The sequence below is a fragment of the Rhinopithecus bieti genome, unplaced genomic scaffold, assembly GCF_001698545.2.
Source record: "Rhinopithecus bieti isolate Rb0 unplaced genomic scaffold, ASM169854v2 scaffold_1673, whole genome shotgun sequence".
Lineage (NCBI taxonomy): Eukaryota > Metazoa > Chordata > Mammalia > Primates > Cercopithecidae > Rhinopithecus > Rhinopithecus bieti.
This window is the reverse complement of record NW_016804690.1, coordinates 1,939,787-1,956,216: the sequence shown is the minus strand read 5'-3', so window position 1 is coordinate 1,956,216 and position 16,430 is coordinate 1,939,787. Positions and strand designations below refer to the sequence as shown.

Genomic DNA, 16,430 nt, shown 5'->3' with positions numbered 1-16,430 from the left:
AAAAAAAAAAAAAAAAAAAGATGTGACAAATATGAAAACATAAAGCATGCAAAAGACTTTTCTAGATTTCAATCTATAAGAAAACATGTCCTAAGAAAAAGATGTTCTTACAATTGCTTTGTACTAAAGAGCAACTTAATATGGTGATGAATTATGTTGTTTTTAAAGTTGCAAGCTGTCATTTAAGGAATATTATTTCCATGAACGCTTCCTGTACAATCTGTTAAAGGACAAACTTCACACAGCCAAACAGTTAAAGAGACTTCATCATAAATAGACTATCCTATATCACAGCTAACAAGAATAAAAAAGGAATGTGGTATGAAAGCATAAAAACAAAAATATCTCAGAAAATAATATAGCGAATACTAAAATACATGGGCTAGAATTCCACCCCAGGGACTGTATCCTCAAAGACACAGTTTTTTTTCCTCTTTTTTTTTCATGTTTCAGTGCTCTTGAGTAGCTACAAAAAGAAGACCAGCCTATCCTGCTGGAGAGAGTGGCCACGTGAAGAAAGAGCCCTTGGAGTGTGAAAGACCACAGGGAAAGAAAGGCCACATGGAACCAACAGTCAGCACCTTGGCTTTGGACATGTGAAGAAATTCATCTCAGACTGTGTATCCTGAATCAGGCACTTGCTGAATGCAACTACATGAGTGAGACCAGTTGACAACACACGGAGCAGAGGTGAGCTGTTCTCAGCCCTATACTCACAAAATTGTGAGCAATAAAACGGTTGTTATTTTAAGTCACTGAAGTTTGCACTGATTTCTTACATAGGAATAGATAAATGAAACACAGACATTGATCATTTGCATCTTCTCTCTTTTTTATGACTACTCTTGTTGGAGATTACCAGTTTATTTCTGCATGGTTAGAAAACAAACTCTGAAATTTTGATAAAGTTTTTTGAGACTTACTGTGCCCATAATATAGTCTACCTTGGTAAATGTTCTATGAGCAGTAGACAAGAATATGTGTTCTGCAGTTATTGAGCATTGTGTCCATCAATGTCAATGTGATTAAGGTGATTAATAGTTTTCTTTGGATCTTCTATATTGTATTGATTGTTTTGTGTGTAGTGTTACTATTAATTATTGAGATAGTGTAAAACTCAAACTGGCTGTGAATTTGCCACTTTCTTTAGTTTTGTCAGCTTTTCTTTTGCATTTTTGAAGCTCTGTTATTGGTCATATAAACATTTGTGGTTCTTGTGTCTTCTTGATGAATTGACCATTTTATCATTATGAAATGTCTTTATCGCTGATAATACTCGTTATCTTGAAGTCTAATTCATCCGATATTAGTATAGCCACTACAGCCTTCCTGGCTTACTGTTTACTGGTATATCTTTATCCATCTTTTTACTTTCAACCTGTGTTTTTTAATTTAATGTGCTTCTCTTACAGACAACAGATAGTTGAGTTTAAGTCTATCATTTTGCTATTTGTTTTTGATTTGTCCCATTAGTTTTGTGTTCCTTTGTTCTTCACTTTCTGCTTTCTTTTGGGTTAATCAATGTTTTTGTATTTCATCTTAATCCCTCTGTTGGCTTTAATTATATCTTTTTGCATTATTGCTTTACAGTGTTTCTGAGAATTATCATATACATTCTTAACTTATCACAGCCTTAGAGTTAAAATTATGATACTTCATGTAAAATAAAACAGCCTTGCAGTAGTAAAGTTCTACTTACCATCTCCCCAAGTCCTTTGTGCTTTGTTGTCATATATATAACATCTATGCACATTGTTATCTTTGCCTTAGTCATATGTATTTCAAAGAAATTAAGAGAAGAAAAATATATATTACCTTTTATGTATTTACCTACATTTTACTATTTTCAGTTCTTTTCATTCCTTCCTGTTTGTGGTGAATTATTTTTAAAAATAGCGCTCAAAAAGTATTCACATTCTTGTATGTGCATGTTGCTTCTCCCTTTAAGAAATAGAATCAGCCGGGCATGGTGGTTCACGTCTGTAATCCCAGCACTTTGGGAGGTCAAGGCAGGTGGATCACAAGGTCAGGAATTCGAGACCAGCCTGGACAACATGGTGAAACCCTGTCTCTACTAAAAATACACATACACACACACACACACACACACACACACAAATTAGCTGGCCGTGGTGGCACATACCTGTAATCCCAGCTTCTTGGGAGACTTGAGGCAGGAGAATCGCTTGAACTTGAGAAGCAGAGGTTGCAGTGAGCCGAGATCAATGCACTCCAGCATGGGTGACAGAGCGAGACTCTGTCTCAAAAAAAACAAAAGAAAAAAAGAAACAGAATCTATGTTCCCACCCCTTGAATCTGGGCTGGTTTTTTAACTTGCTTTGATGAACAAAACATGGTGAAAGTGATGTCATACCAATTCTAGGCCTAGCCCCTAAGAAGCCATACACCTTTACTTTTATCCTCTAGAAATCTGGCCAACAAATAAATAAGTTTAGAGTAGATTACTAAAGAATGAAAAACATTTCAGCCAACCGTCCCAACCATTTCAGCCACACAGCTGAACTACCGGACATGTGAATGAAGCTAGTTTGGAAGTTCCAGCCCTGGCTAAACACCCAGCTGAATGCAGCCACCTGAGTGACCCCAGCCAATAATATCCAGAGCAGGAGAATCATCCAGGTAAGCAAAGCTATAGAATAGGGAGAAATAATAAATGATTATTATTTGAAATTACTAACTCTATTATATCAAAAGGATAACTAAAACATTACAGATTTCAGTTTGCATCTGGTATGTCCTCTTTCATCCTAAAGAATTTTTTTTAGCATTGCTTACAGTGGAGGTCTATTGGTGTTGAATTTTCTGTTTTTATTTATCTGAAAATATCGATTCTGTCTTCGGTTTTGAAGGATTTTTTTTCTAGATATAGGATTCTGGATTGGCAGTTTTTATACATCATCAGCACTTTAAGCCCTCTGATGATTTTAACCTGTTTTTGATGAGAAGTCAGCTATCACTTTATTATTTTTGTCCATGCATAATGTATTATGTTTCTCAGACTGCCTGTAAAACTTTTCTTTCCCAATACTTGGTTATTTGCAGTTTGACCATAATGTGTCTAGGTGTGATTTTCTCTGTAATTAGCCTATTTGGTATTCACTGAGTTTCCTAGATTTGTCCATTTGCTTTATGATAACTTGGGATATTTTCAGCCATTATTGTCTTAAATATTTTTTCTGTGCAATTATGCTTCTGCTCCCTTTCTGGGATTCCAATTATATGTATGTAAGACCACTCCATATTGATATGTACCAAGACTCAATTCATTTTTTTCCTGAGCTTTAGACTGAATACTTTTATTGATCTATCATCAAGTTAACTTTTTTGTAGTTTTTGCAGCGTCCAGTCTAATGATAAGCCCATATTGTGAATTTTTTAATTCAAATTCTATACTTCTTAGTTCTTGAAATATGTCTTTTTTAAAAAAAGTTTTCATTTATATGCTGATATCCCATTTATTATGACTCTATTCCTTTAAGTCCTTGAAAGTACAAAAGCTAGATTAAATTTTTTTTCTGCTAATTCCAACATCCGGATCATCTCACAGACTTTTTTTTAATAGACTGCCTTTTATGGTTCACATCTTTCTATCTCTGTGGATACCTGATAAAACTCAATTGTATGCTGGACATTTGTAGTGATATTTATAGGGAATCTGGATTATGTTGGCTTATTTAAATGATACTATGTTTTGTGTGGCATGCAGCTTAATTAGTGGTGGATTCTTTGGGTCATGTCAAATTTGGTATTATTCATTTTCAGTATAAGTCTTATTTGGTTTTAAATTTAGTCCTAGCATATTCCCCTTACTCTTTTGTATGGGTCTTTCTCCTGAGGCTTGGTTCTGGATTCTGAATTAAGTGCTCAAGGTATTAGTGAAGTTTACTCCACTGCTAGGTTGGAAATCTAATGTCTTCCAGCACTGCCTGACCCTTAGCATCACTCTTCAGCCTTCCCCCTACAGCAGGCAAGCTCTGCTAAGTCTTGCAAGGTCTCGCCTGGCACACCTTTATCCTCAGTGAATTTCCATACAAGCTTTCAGTATTACCCCCTTCTCTGTCTCTCTCTCTCTCTCTCCCCCTCCGTTCCCCCCCTTGTCTCTTTCACTCTCCTCTCTCTGTCTCTCTCTCTCTCTCTCTCTCTCTCTCTCTCTCACACACACACACACACACACATACACAGAGAGAGAGAAAGAGAGAGAGCGAGAGCGCTCAGATATTCTAGCCTACAAAATTTCAGCCATTCCAACAACCTTGAACTCTGATAATTTCCTCCTCAACTCAGCAAGGCCACCACTTTACTTAAGTGTCTCCTTCCTGATTATGGAGTTCACCTGTGTGTTTTGCGCTCATGGATCAGTCACGTGCTGCCTGTTTATCATTGCCTGAAAACAGTTGCTTTAAGTAGTTTTTCTAGTTTCTTACTCGTTTGTGACAGGAAGGCAAGTCCAGTACCAGGTACTTAGTCATGGTTCAAAGCGAACGTACTAACTTCCTTATACACTTTTCCATCATTCGTGATGAAGACACTCATTAAACAGGGCAAATTATAGAGAAACTCTGTAGCATCTCTTTTAATGTCCATGGAAACCAAAATCAGCTGAAGGAGTAAACCCCAACATGGGTCTATGAAAAATAAGCTGGCCAAAATTTATGAGGCAATATGACTTAAATGATCATATGTTTTACCAATAGTTTTATGAGTATGAAATCCACAATAACTAGACAAATAAATGTTAACAGATGGACTCAAAACTTTTTACTGCAATTCAATATAGTCTTTTATGATACTTTATTAGATGATAGTTCTGAAATTATTATAAAATACTAATGAACATAACAGATTAAAATGTTCTTTTCAACTGTTTTGAAACACGTTGTCATTTTCTACAACCCAAAGATTAGATACACCTCAAAATGCCCTAGAAAATACATTTCTTAAACCTCATCAAAATGAACTTCATTTGTTGTTTTTCACCTTTGACATGACACAGTGCCAAGATTTCTAGCTTTGTAGGGAGGAGACGTTGGTCCCAACAATTAGCAGCTCCTTGATCCCATTTCATACAACCGATCCTAGCAATAAAAAAAGAAAAAAAAATGCATATGTATTCTGCTGACCTTTCATTTACAATCTATATCAGGAGTCAGCAAACATTTTCTGTAGAGACAGAGAGTATTTTAGATTTTGCATGTCATACAGTCTTTGTCATAACCACTTGACTCTGCTGCTATATAGCATTAAAACAGCCATAGACAATATATTAATGAATTAGCATGTCTGTGTTCTATTAAAACTTTATTTACAAAAGCAGATGTGACGCTGGATTTAGCTCATGGGCCATAGTTTGCTAACCATTGCTCTGGAGTACCTATAAATGTTTATGCTCACAATAGAGGTTTGGTTGTGCTATATACCTAAATATGTATATATATATATATATACACATAAATATAATTTTAAAGACACATAGTCATATTGGTGGTGATTTTTGTGTCCTAAAAGCGATCTACTAAAAAAATTACTGATGTCATCATGCATCTCAGTCATTATGACAGTTATTAACTCTATATTGCTTCTTTTGCAATCTCTAATATACAGCTAGTAGATGTCAATGCTAGGAGTGAGTTTGCTATTCTGTAGTGGAGGGCACTAATTATAATGGGGTAAATGAGGTCAACCATCATGAACCAATACATATTTATTTAATTTCAATTTCAGTTGTCATTCTAACGACTATGTACTAAGTCTCAACCTATATTCCCTAGGTCATAATTGAGAAACATGTGCTTTAATTAAAATAAAGAAAAAGTCCTTCACATCCATTCCAAATAGGTCAAATTGTATCAATGGTTCAACTATTAACGTGCACACACACACAAACAATAGAACTCATTAAGATGTAAATTTGAGGTAAGATAGTGCAGAAGAGGGAACAAATGTGAGAATGTGGAAGTAGAACAATATAAGACCCCTTTTGTGTTCTTTTTTTAACTTTTGTTTCAGTGGGTACATGCGCAGGTTTGTTATACAGGTAAATTGTATGTCTCAGGAGTTTGGTGCACAGATTATTTCAACACCCAACTAATAAATAAGCATAGTACCTGATAGGTAATTTTTCAGTCCTCATTCTCCTTCCACCCTCCACCCTCAAGTAGCCCCTGGTGTTCTTTCTTTGTGTCCATGTGTACTCAATGTTTAGCTGGCATTTATGGATAAGAATATACAGTAATTGATTTTCTGTTTCTGTATTAATTAGCTTAGGATAATGGCCTCCAGCTCTATCCATGTTACTGCAAAGAACATGATCTCATTCTTTCTTATGGCTACGTAGTATTCCATGGTCTTCCGTGGTATTCCATTTTCTTATCCACCCTACCATTGTATAAGTATTCCCTTTTCTCTGCGACCTCACCAGCATCTGTTATTTTTTGACTTTTTAATAATAGATAGGATCCCTTTTGGAGGTCAGGAAATATAAATTCAGAAGTGTGAGACATCCTTTAAGGTGATGTTAGCTTTAAATGAAAAAAAAAATGTGAAGCAAAGTCACTTGAATATGGAAAGACTTTTGAGTTTATGTGGGTTTTATTGTTTTGTTTTACATTGATGTTATAATCTTCTCCTTTTGCTGGTAAGAGAAACTACAGAAAACAGAATATTTACAACCACAGGTGCCTTGTTAACTGATCAAATTTTAACAGAAGTCTCAAGCAGTGCATCTCAAACTGGGAGGGTGGTATCATTCCCACTAAGGGGAGTTTGGAAATACGTGGGAGCAATTTTTATTTTGCTACCATGACTAGGGATGCTACTAAAAGTTCATGACCAGGGCATGGATGTTACACATTTGCACAGATAATATGCTCTGGTCCTTTACCAAACTGCAACTGTGTTTTCCTATAGCTCTGTCTAAAGGGATAAGGGCCTTCCTGAAGTCATGTTATTTTCTTATCCATTTAAATGCAATGTTTAATTATTTTGTGTGTCATGAATAGTAAATGTATTTAAGATAATTATGAGAAGCGATAAAAGCATGACTAGTATAGGAGCTTAATGATGGCTTCTGGCTTATACTTTTTAATTGAAGACTTCACATTCATTTGAAATGGTGATAAAATTCTCAGATGTCCCAAAAAATACCTCAACCTCTGATTGCAAACAAAAAACTAAGGTCTTTTAGATAGCCATCATTATTCTTTCTCTCTTCTGCAGAAGTTCTAAGAGAGCTTGGGCAGAAATATTTTAAATACTAAATGCAAGTTGAAGCTTTGCTTTTCTTTAAAAGTGGTATATAGAAAATAATCTACAAATATATAGTGTGAATCTGGTGTTAATTTCCAATCCCTACTTTCTAGAGCTGTGGCTGTCTTTAAATGTGCCTAGTCTGCATTAGAATGTGCAGTAAATGTAAAATACGCTTCAGATTTCAAAGACTCCATGTGAAATAAAGACTGTAAAATATCTCATTAATAATTTTTATATTGATAATGAGTTGAAATGATAATTTGCATATATTTGGTTAAATAGAACATATTATTAAAATTAAGATCACCTATTTTGTTTAACTTTTTAAAATGTGACTTCTAGAAAATTCAAATTGCATATGTAGCTAACACATTTCTATTGGACAGCATCGTTCTAGGGAATCAGTGAGAAATAAACACAAGTAGGTCATGTTTAGATGCTGCATGTAATCATTCTGGTTGAATGTCATTCATTGATCCTCTTATGTATTCCAAACCATTTCACATTCTGCATGTATTTAGATAGCAGTGAACTTCCATACCAATTACAGCGTACTCTTATTTTTTCTGTGTCAGTTGATCAGTATCCACACGAGTATAGTTTTCATAATGGTACTTACGTTCCTGTTTCTAATTTTATACTACATGTATCAATGAAAAACACTGAAGATTCAGGAGGTTTGTCTCAATGCATGATCTATAACAAATCAGCTGTGATTGTATAGTATTCTCAGCAATCTGTTTTCTCCTTCTCAGTTCTCAGTGTCTCCTCTAGAAGGCGCTTTCAATCTTCCAACCACAGCTTGGGAGGCTGTTCTAGTCTTGCTGACTTTTAGTGAGAAGAAAACAGTTTCCAGCGAAGGTACTATCTAAAAATGTCTCCTTTGTGTAGAAGTCATTGGTTTGCCATCAAACAATTCTTGTTGCATCATCAAACATCTCTTGACTGTAACAGCTTGCAATTTTGCTGTTTAATTATTTATATAACATAAGTAGACAATCTTTTATGTAGTATCTGATTGCCTTCTCAAAGAAACACTATAAAGTTTTGACTTTAGCCCCAATTTTCTAGAAGAGAGATCTGAGACACAGAAAAGCTAATGGCTTGCCTATAGTCACACAATTAGACTTCTGATTCCTAGCCAATGCTTTTGACTCTATTCCCTGCCTCCACTGGTAGGAAAGTAATTTATATCTGAAAATTACATGGAAAAGCCAAACTGTGGAAATTGAGTTGTACAGGCCACACCCTGCAATCTGTTCTACATTTGTTTCAAAGCACCAAATATTTGACTTCTGTGGAAATGGTGCCAAGGTAAATTAGGTGGAACCGGAAACAGGAACTTGCATATATGTCTGTATATTACTAGCAATTTGAGATGTTTGAGTTTCTTTCTTTGTACAATAGAAATTGGAATAATATTTGCCAGGACTAGACAAATAGTACATGCTGATAGACCTTATATTATAGATGACTCATTCCCAATAGATCATAGCCTTTGACAAGACTTTTTAGTTGTTGGGAGAGATTTTTCCCTACTAACCATGCCCAACACAAACTTCTGTTCTTACTGGCTTTCAGAACAAGATACTTGCATAAATTCCCCTGCAGTTATATGCTCCCTTTACTTAAAATTTGATAGCTTTCCGTATTTTATTCTATTAAATCTAAATTCTCATGCTGATTTTCAAGGGCTCTCAATAATCTGACCCATCCTAGCTGCCCAAACTTTTGTTTTCTTTTTTTTTTTTTTTTGATGGAGCCTCACTCTGTCACCCAGGCTGGAATGCAGTGGTGTGATCTCAGCTCACTGTAACCTCTGTCTCCTGGGTTCAAGTGATTCTCCTGCCTCAGCCACCACCTGGGCTAATTTTTTGTATTTTTGGTGGAGACTAGGTTTCACCATGTTGGCCAGGCTGGTCTCAAACTCCTGATGTCAGGTGATCCACCTGCCTCGGCCTCCCAAAGTGTTGGGATTACAGGCTTGATCACCGCACCCAGCCTATCTCCCACTTTTCTAATAGAACTCTTTCACTCTAGTAAGTTTAGGTCTCCGTACTGTCCTTTAAACAAATTGCTTTCTGCTACTGCTGTGACTTTTCCTATCTTGTTTTCTTCATTTGCCCTATCCTCTCTGTTTAGAATCTAAATTCTATGTATTCACTAAGGCTTAGTTCAAATTCCACCACCATCACTTACTTTCCTCCTTCTTTTAACTCATTAGTGCTTAGAATTTGTAGTAAAACACATTTGAGCACTTATTGTGTGGCAGGACAGGGTTCTTTGTATGCCCCATCCCCTTATTCTTACTGAGAGAAGTAACTGGTATCAGCAAGAGAGGCTTGTTTATCTTCTAGGAGTTCCCACTCTGAAGAATATGGATGAGGATTCAGAGTCATCCTCCACCCTCAGGGATAGAGCCAAATTTAGGGCTCCTTGGGCACAGGCATAAAGGTGGACCCATCTTCTAGACACTGTCCAAACACACACAAAAAGCGAGAACTTGCAGAAGAGGGAAGAAAGGAAAGAGACATCATGACGCCCAGCAGGAAATGAGATTTTGCAGGCTGACCTGATAGAATAAAGAAATGTATGTTTGTTATCATTTTTCTGACTCACTGTATTGTGACCAATCATAGTGTTTTTATTTTTACTAAGACCTTTACCAGGCTTTACTTGGTTTGTAACTCTTAAGTTACCTTTAAGGATAATTGAATTTTATCTCTTTCTGTCTAACTTACAAATTTTCTCTACATAAGTTTTTTTGACAACTCTACTTCAGTATAAAGGATATTTAAGTATTTTAATTGTACAGTTTTATGAGTTTTGACACATGCATGTACACCTAAAGCCATCACCACATTCAAGAGGGGGAGGACACCCAAATTTCTTTGTGTGCATCTCTTCCTTATCTTGCCTCCTTGCCCCTTCACCAGGCAGCAACTGACCTGTGTTCTGTCATTATAGTTTGAATTTTCCAGTATTTTACATAAATGGAATTACATAGTATGTATTGTTTTTATCTGGTTTATTTCACTCAACCTCCCTGTTGCTAGTATTGATAGTTCCTTATTATTGCCCAGTAGTATTCTAAAATTTATTATCTATTTACTTGATGATGTGCATCTGGGGCTCTTAACTATTACAAATGGAGCAACTATGAACGTTTGTGTGTACAAGTCTTAGTGTGGACATATACTTTTATTTCTCTGGAGTAAATACCCAGGGGTGGAAAGACTGGGTTCATATAATAGATGTGCTTTCACTTTTAAAGAAAATGCCACACTGATTGTACCATTTAAATTCTAGCTGGCAATGTTATGAAATATCAATTGCCCTTATCTTGTCAATCTTTGTTATGATCAGCCTTTCCAATTTTAGCCATTCTAGTGGATGTGTAATAATAATATTGTGGCTTTGATTTGCATTTCACTAATGGCTAATGATGTTGAGTATCTTTTCATGTATATATTTGCTATATGCAAGTCTACTTTGAAGAAATGTCTGTTCAAATCTTTTGCCTATTTTCTCCAATTGAATTGTTTTCTTTTCTTTCTTTTCCTTTTTTTTTTTTTTGTTTGAGATGGATTCTCGCTCTGTTGCCTGGGGTGGAGTGCAGTGGCATGATCTCAGCTCACTGCAAGGTCCGCCTCCTGGGTTCACGCCATTCTCCTGCCTCAGCATCCCGAGTAGCTGGAACTACAGGCACCCGCCACCACGCCTGGCTAATTTTTTGTATTTTTTAGTAGAGACGGGGTGTAACCATGTTAGCCAGGATGGTCTCGATCTCCTGACCTCGTGATCCATCCACCTTGGTCTCCCAAAGTGCTGAGATTACAGGCATGAGCCACCATGCCCTGCCTGGATTGTTTTCTTATTGATAAGTTGTAAAAATTATTTATATGCTCTAAATACAATTCTTTTTTTGAGTAGATGTTTTCAAATACTTTCTCCTAGTCTATGGCTTAGCTTTCCATTTTCATAACAGTGAATGTAGAGAGAGCAAAAGTTTTTTGTTGTTTCAGACAGGGTCTCCTTCTGTTGCCCAGGCTGGAGTGCAGTGGCACAACTATGGCTCACTGCAGCCTCAACCTCCCAGGCCCTAGTGATCCTCCTACCTCAGCCTCCTGAGTAGCTGGGAGCACAGGTATGTGCCACCATGCCTAGCTAACTTTTTAAATTTGGAGGGAAGAATTGGGGGGTGGGGTCCCTCTGTGTTGCCAGGACTGATCTCAAACTCCTGGGCTCAAGCGATGCTCCTGTCTTGGCCTCCCAAAGAGTGAGATTACAGGTGTGAGCCACCACGCCCAGCCGAAAGTGTTTAGTTTTATTAAGCCCAATAGATTAATTTACTTCTTTTAGAGATTGTGTTTTTTGTGTGTGTATTTAAAAATCTTTGCCTATGTTTTATTCTAGAAGTTTTATAGCTTTAGTTCTGACATTTAGGTCTATGATCTATTTTGAGTTAATTTTGTATATCGTATGTGGCAAGGATTGAAGTTATTTATTTATTTTTTAGTTATGGCTATGCAGTTGTTTCAGCACCATTTATTATAAAGATTACCTTTCTCCAGTTGAATTCTCTTGCCATGTTTGTTGAAAATCAGTTGTCTATATATGTGTGGGTCAATTTTTAGACCCTCAGTTCTGTTCCATTGACCTGTATGTCTGTGTTTACACCAATACCACATTGTTGTAATTAATACAACTTAATAATAAATCTTGGTAAAGGCAATGTAACTCCTCCAACTCTGTTGTTCTTTTCAAAGATATTTTGGCTATTCTCTGTCCTTATTATATGATTTCCATATAAATCTTAAAATTAGCTTGTCAGTTTCTACAAAGAAGCCTTCTGAATTTTGATTGGGCTTATATTAAGTCCATCAAGTAATTAGCGGAAAATGGACATCGTTACACATTTAAGTCTTCCAATCTGTGAAGATGGTATAGCTTTCCATTTGATTATTCTTTACTTTTTATCAGCAATGGTTTGTATTCTTCAGTGCTCAGTTTTTTCACATCTGTTGTCAGATCATATTGATCTTTTATTCTGCAACTTTACTAAACTCACTTTTTAATTTAGTGGCTTTATTTTAGATTCTTTAGGATATTCTATAGTGCCAATCATTTTGTCTGCAAATTTTACTTCTTTCTTTCCAATTTGTAGGCATTTTATGTTTTTTTTGCTTTATTTCACTGGCTAGAACCTCTATTACATTGTTAAGTAGAAGTGGTAAAAGCAGACCTCTGTGACTTCTTCCTTCTTTGAGGGAAAGTTTTCTGTCAATCACCAACATGACTGACACCAGCAGTAGAATTTTTGTAAAAACCCTTTATCAATTTGGGAAAGTTTCCTTCTATTCTCAGTGTGCTGAGAGTTTTTTGTTTTGTTTTGTTTTGTTTTGCTTTTGTTTTGGTTTTGAGACAGAGTTTTGTTCTGTGGCCCAGGCTGGAGTGCAGTGACATGATCACAGCTAACTGCAACTTCTGCCTCCAGGTTCAAGCAATTCTCATGCCTTAGCCTTATAAGCTGCTGGGACTACAGGCGTGCTCCACCATGCTTGGCTAATTTTTATTATTTTAGTAGAGACGGGGTTTCGCTGTGTTGGCCAGGCTGGTCTCAAACTCCTGACCTCAAGCGATCCACCTGCCTCAGCCTCCCAAGGTGCCGGGATTATAAGTGTGAGCCACAGCACTTAGCCAAGCTTTTATTAGGAATAAATGTGGGGGCCGGGCGCCGTGGCTCACACCTGTAATCCCAGCACTTTGGGAGACTGAGGCAGGCAGATCACCTGAGGTCAGGAGTTCGAGACCAGCCTGGCCAACACGGTGAAACCCCATCTCTACTAAAAATACAAAATTTACCTAGGCGTAGTGGCACATGCCTGTGACCCCAACTACTCAGGAGGCCGAAGCAGGAGAACTGCTTGAAGTTAGGAGGCAGAGGTTGCACTCAGCCGAGATCACACCATTGCACTCCAGCCTGGGAGACAAGCATGAACACTTTGTTTGAAAAAAAAAAAGGGAAGGAAGGAATTTGTCAAATGTTTTGTGGCATCTATTGGGATGATCATATAGATTTTATTGTTTAATCTATTAATATGATAAATTACATCGATTGGCTTTTGAATGATAACCTTGCATTGCTGTGATAAAACCTGCTTGGTGGTGATGCATTACCATCATTATATACTGACAGGTTCAACTTGCTAAAATTTTGTTAAGGATTACTGCATCTATGTTCATGAAGGCTTCTGTAATGTCATTATTATAAGGTTGTTTTCTGGTTTGGATATCAGAGTAGTACTGGCGTTATAGAATTAATACAGATATATTTCATTCTCTTGAATTTTTTGGAAGAGTTTGTGTACAGTTGGTATTATTTCTGCCTTAAATGTGTAGTAGAAATCACCATTGAATTTATCTGGATCTGGAGTTTTCTTTGTTGGAAAGTTTTTCTTTTCCTTTTCTTTTTTTGTGTGTTTTTTTTTTTTTTTTTTTTTTTTTACAGAGTCTTGCTCTGTCACCCAGTTTAGAGTGTAGTGGTACGATCTCAGCTCACTGCAACTTCTGTCTCCCGGGTTCAAGCTGTTCTCCTGCCTCAGCCTCCCAATTGGCTGGGACTACAGGTGTGTGCCACGGCACCCGGCTAATTTTTGTGTTTTTAGTAGAGACGGGGTTTCACCATGTTGGCTGGGCTGGTCTCAAACTCTTAACCTTGGGTGATCCACCCACCTCAGCCTCCCAAAGTGCTGGGATTACAGGCATGAGCCACTGTGCCTTGCCTGGAAGGTTGTTTTTTCTAGCCACCAATTAATTTCTATAATAAATACAGGGCTTTTCAGGTTACCTTGTTTTTAACTGAATGAACTTTGGTAGTCTGTGTCTTTCAGAGGCTAAATAGTTTATCTAAGTTGTCTAACTTATTTCTTCTTCTAATATCTAGAATTTGTAGTGATGTCCTCTCTCTCATTTCTATTATTGGTATTTAGTATCTTCTCTCTTTTTACCCCCCAGATCAGTCTGACTAGAATTTTATGAATTTTATTGATATTCTTAAAGAATCAACTTTTAGTTTCATTGATTTTCTCTATTTTCTCTTTGTTTTACATAAATCTTATCTTTATTATTTCCTTTTCCTTGCTCACTAGGGTTTTAATTTGCTGTTCCTTTTCTAGTTTTTAAAGGTAGTAGCTGAGGATATTAATTTGAGACCTTTCTGGTTTTTCTAATAGAGGCAAATTAGGGTGATAACTTTATCTCTAAGCAGGATTTTAGTGGCTTTTTATATGTTTTCTTTTCATTTTCAATCACTGTGAAACACTTTCTTATTTCTCATTGGATTTCCTCTTTGCCTCATGCATTATTTAAAAGTTTGTTATTTAGTGTATTAGTCTGTTTTTATGCTGCTGATAAAGACATACCTGAGACTGGGCAATATACACAAGAAAGGGGTTTATTGGACTCACTGTTCCGCATGGCTGGAGAGGCCTCACAATCACTGTGGAAGGCAAAGAGGAGCAAGTCACATCTCACATGAATGGCAGCAGGCAAAAAGAGAGCTTGTACAGGGAGACTCCCGTTTTAAAAACCATCAGATCTCATGAAACCCATTCACTATCATGAGAACAGCACAGGAAACTCCTGCCCCTGTGACTCAATCATCTCTCACTGGGTCCCTCCCAAAACATGCAGGAATTATGGGAGCTACAAGATGAGATTAGGGTGGAGACACAGAGCCAAACCATATTATTTCACCCCTGGCCTCTGCCAAATCTGATATCTTCACATTTCAAAGCCAATCATGCCTCCCCAAAAGTTCCCCAAAGTCTCAATTCATTCCAACATTAACTCAAAAGTCCACAGTCAGCCAGGCATGGTGGCTCACGCCTGTAATCCCAGCACTTTGAGAGGCCGAGGTGGGCAGATCACCTGAGGTCAGGAGTTTGAGACAAGCCTGGCTGATGTGGCGAAACCCCATCTCTACTAAAAATACAAAAATTAGCCGGGTGTGGTAGCACACGCCTGTAATCCCAGCTACTTAGGAGGCTGAGGCAGGAGAATCACTTGAGCCTGGGAGGTGGAGGTTGCAGTGAGTTAAGATCGTGCCACTGCACTCCAGCCTGGGCAACAGAGTGAGACTCTGTCTCAAAAAAAATAGTCCACAGTCCAAAGTCTTATCTGAGACAAGGCAAGTCCCTTCCACCTATGAACCTGTAAAATCAAAAGCAAGTTAGTTACTTCCTAGATACAAGGGTGGTAAAGGCACTGCATAAATAGAGCCATTCCAAATGAGAGGAATTGGCCAAAACAAAGGGCTAAAACAAAGTCCTTAATCCAGTGGGGCAGTCAAATCTTAAAGCTCCAAAACGATCTCCTTTGACCCCAGGTCTCACACCCAGGTCATGCTGATGGAATAGGTGGGTTTCCATAGTCTTGGGCAGCTCCAACCCTGTGGCTTTGCAGAGTACAGCCTCCCTCCCAGCTGCCTTCACAGGCTGGCAGTGAGTTATCTGCAGCTTTTCCAGGTGCACGGTGCAAGCTGTCAGTGGATCTACCATTCTGGGGTCTGGAGGACAGTGGCTCTTTTATCACAGCTCCACTAGGCATTGCCCCAGTAGGGACTCTGCATGGGGGTTCCCATTCCAAATTTCCCTTCTGCAGTGCCCTAACAGAGGTTCTCCATGAGGACTCTGCCCCTGCAGCACACTTTTGCGTGAGCATCCAGGCCTTTCCTTGTATCTTCTGAAATCTAGGTGGAGGTTCCTAAACCTCAATTCTTGACTTCTGTGCACTCAGAGGCTCAACATCACATGGAAGCTGCCAATGCTTGAGGCTTGCACTCTCTAAATCCATGGCCCAAGCTCTACATTGGCCCCTTTCAGCCACAGCTGAAGCAGGTGGGATACAGGGCATGAAGTCCCTAGACTGCACAAAGCAGAGGGACCCTGGGCCCAGCACACAAAACCACTTTTTCCTCCTAAACCTCCAGGCCTGTGATGGGAGGGGCTGCCACAAAGGTCTCTGACATGCCCTGGAGACATTTTCCCCATTGTCTTGGCTCCTTGTTACTTATGCAAATTTCTGCAGCCAGCTTGAATTTCTCCCCAGAAAATGGGATTTTCTTTTCTATCACATTGTCAGGCTGCAAATTTTCCAAA

The 16,430-nt window shown here is 37.8% G+C and overlaps 2 long non-coding RNA genes across 2 annotated transcripts in view; one reads left to right on the top strand and one right to left on the bottom strand.

Annotated features, from left to right (window-relative positions):
- LOC108528260 (uncharacterized) overlaps window positions 1–8,119 on the top strand; it is a 10,025-nt gene extending 1,906 nt beyond the window's left edge. Inside the window, exons 2-4 of the long non-coding RNA XR_001885082.1 lie at window positions 454–690; window positions 2,511–2,640; window positions 8,025–8,119. This is a non-coding gene — a long non-coding RNA (uncharacterized LOC108528260). The remainder of the gene's footprint in view (window positions 1–453; window positions 691–2,510; window positions 2,641–8,024) is intronic.
- LOC108528261 (uncharacterized) overlaps window positions 4,913–16,430 on the bottom strand; it is a 20,760-nt gene continuing 9,242 nt past the window's right edge. Inside the window, exon 3 of the long non-coding RNA XR_001885083.1 lies at window positions 4,913–5,096. This is a non-coding gene — a long non-coding RNA (uncharacterized LOC108528261). The remainder of the gene's footprint in view (window positions 5,097–16,430) is intronic.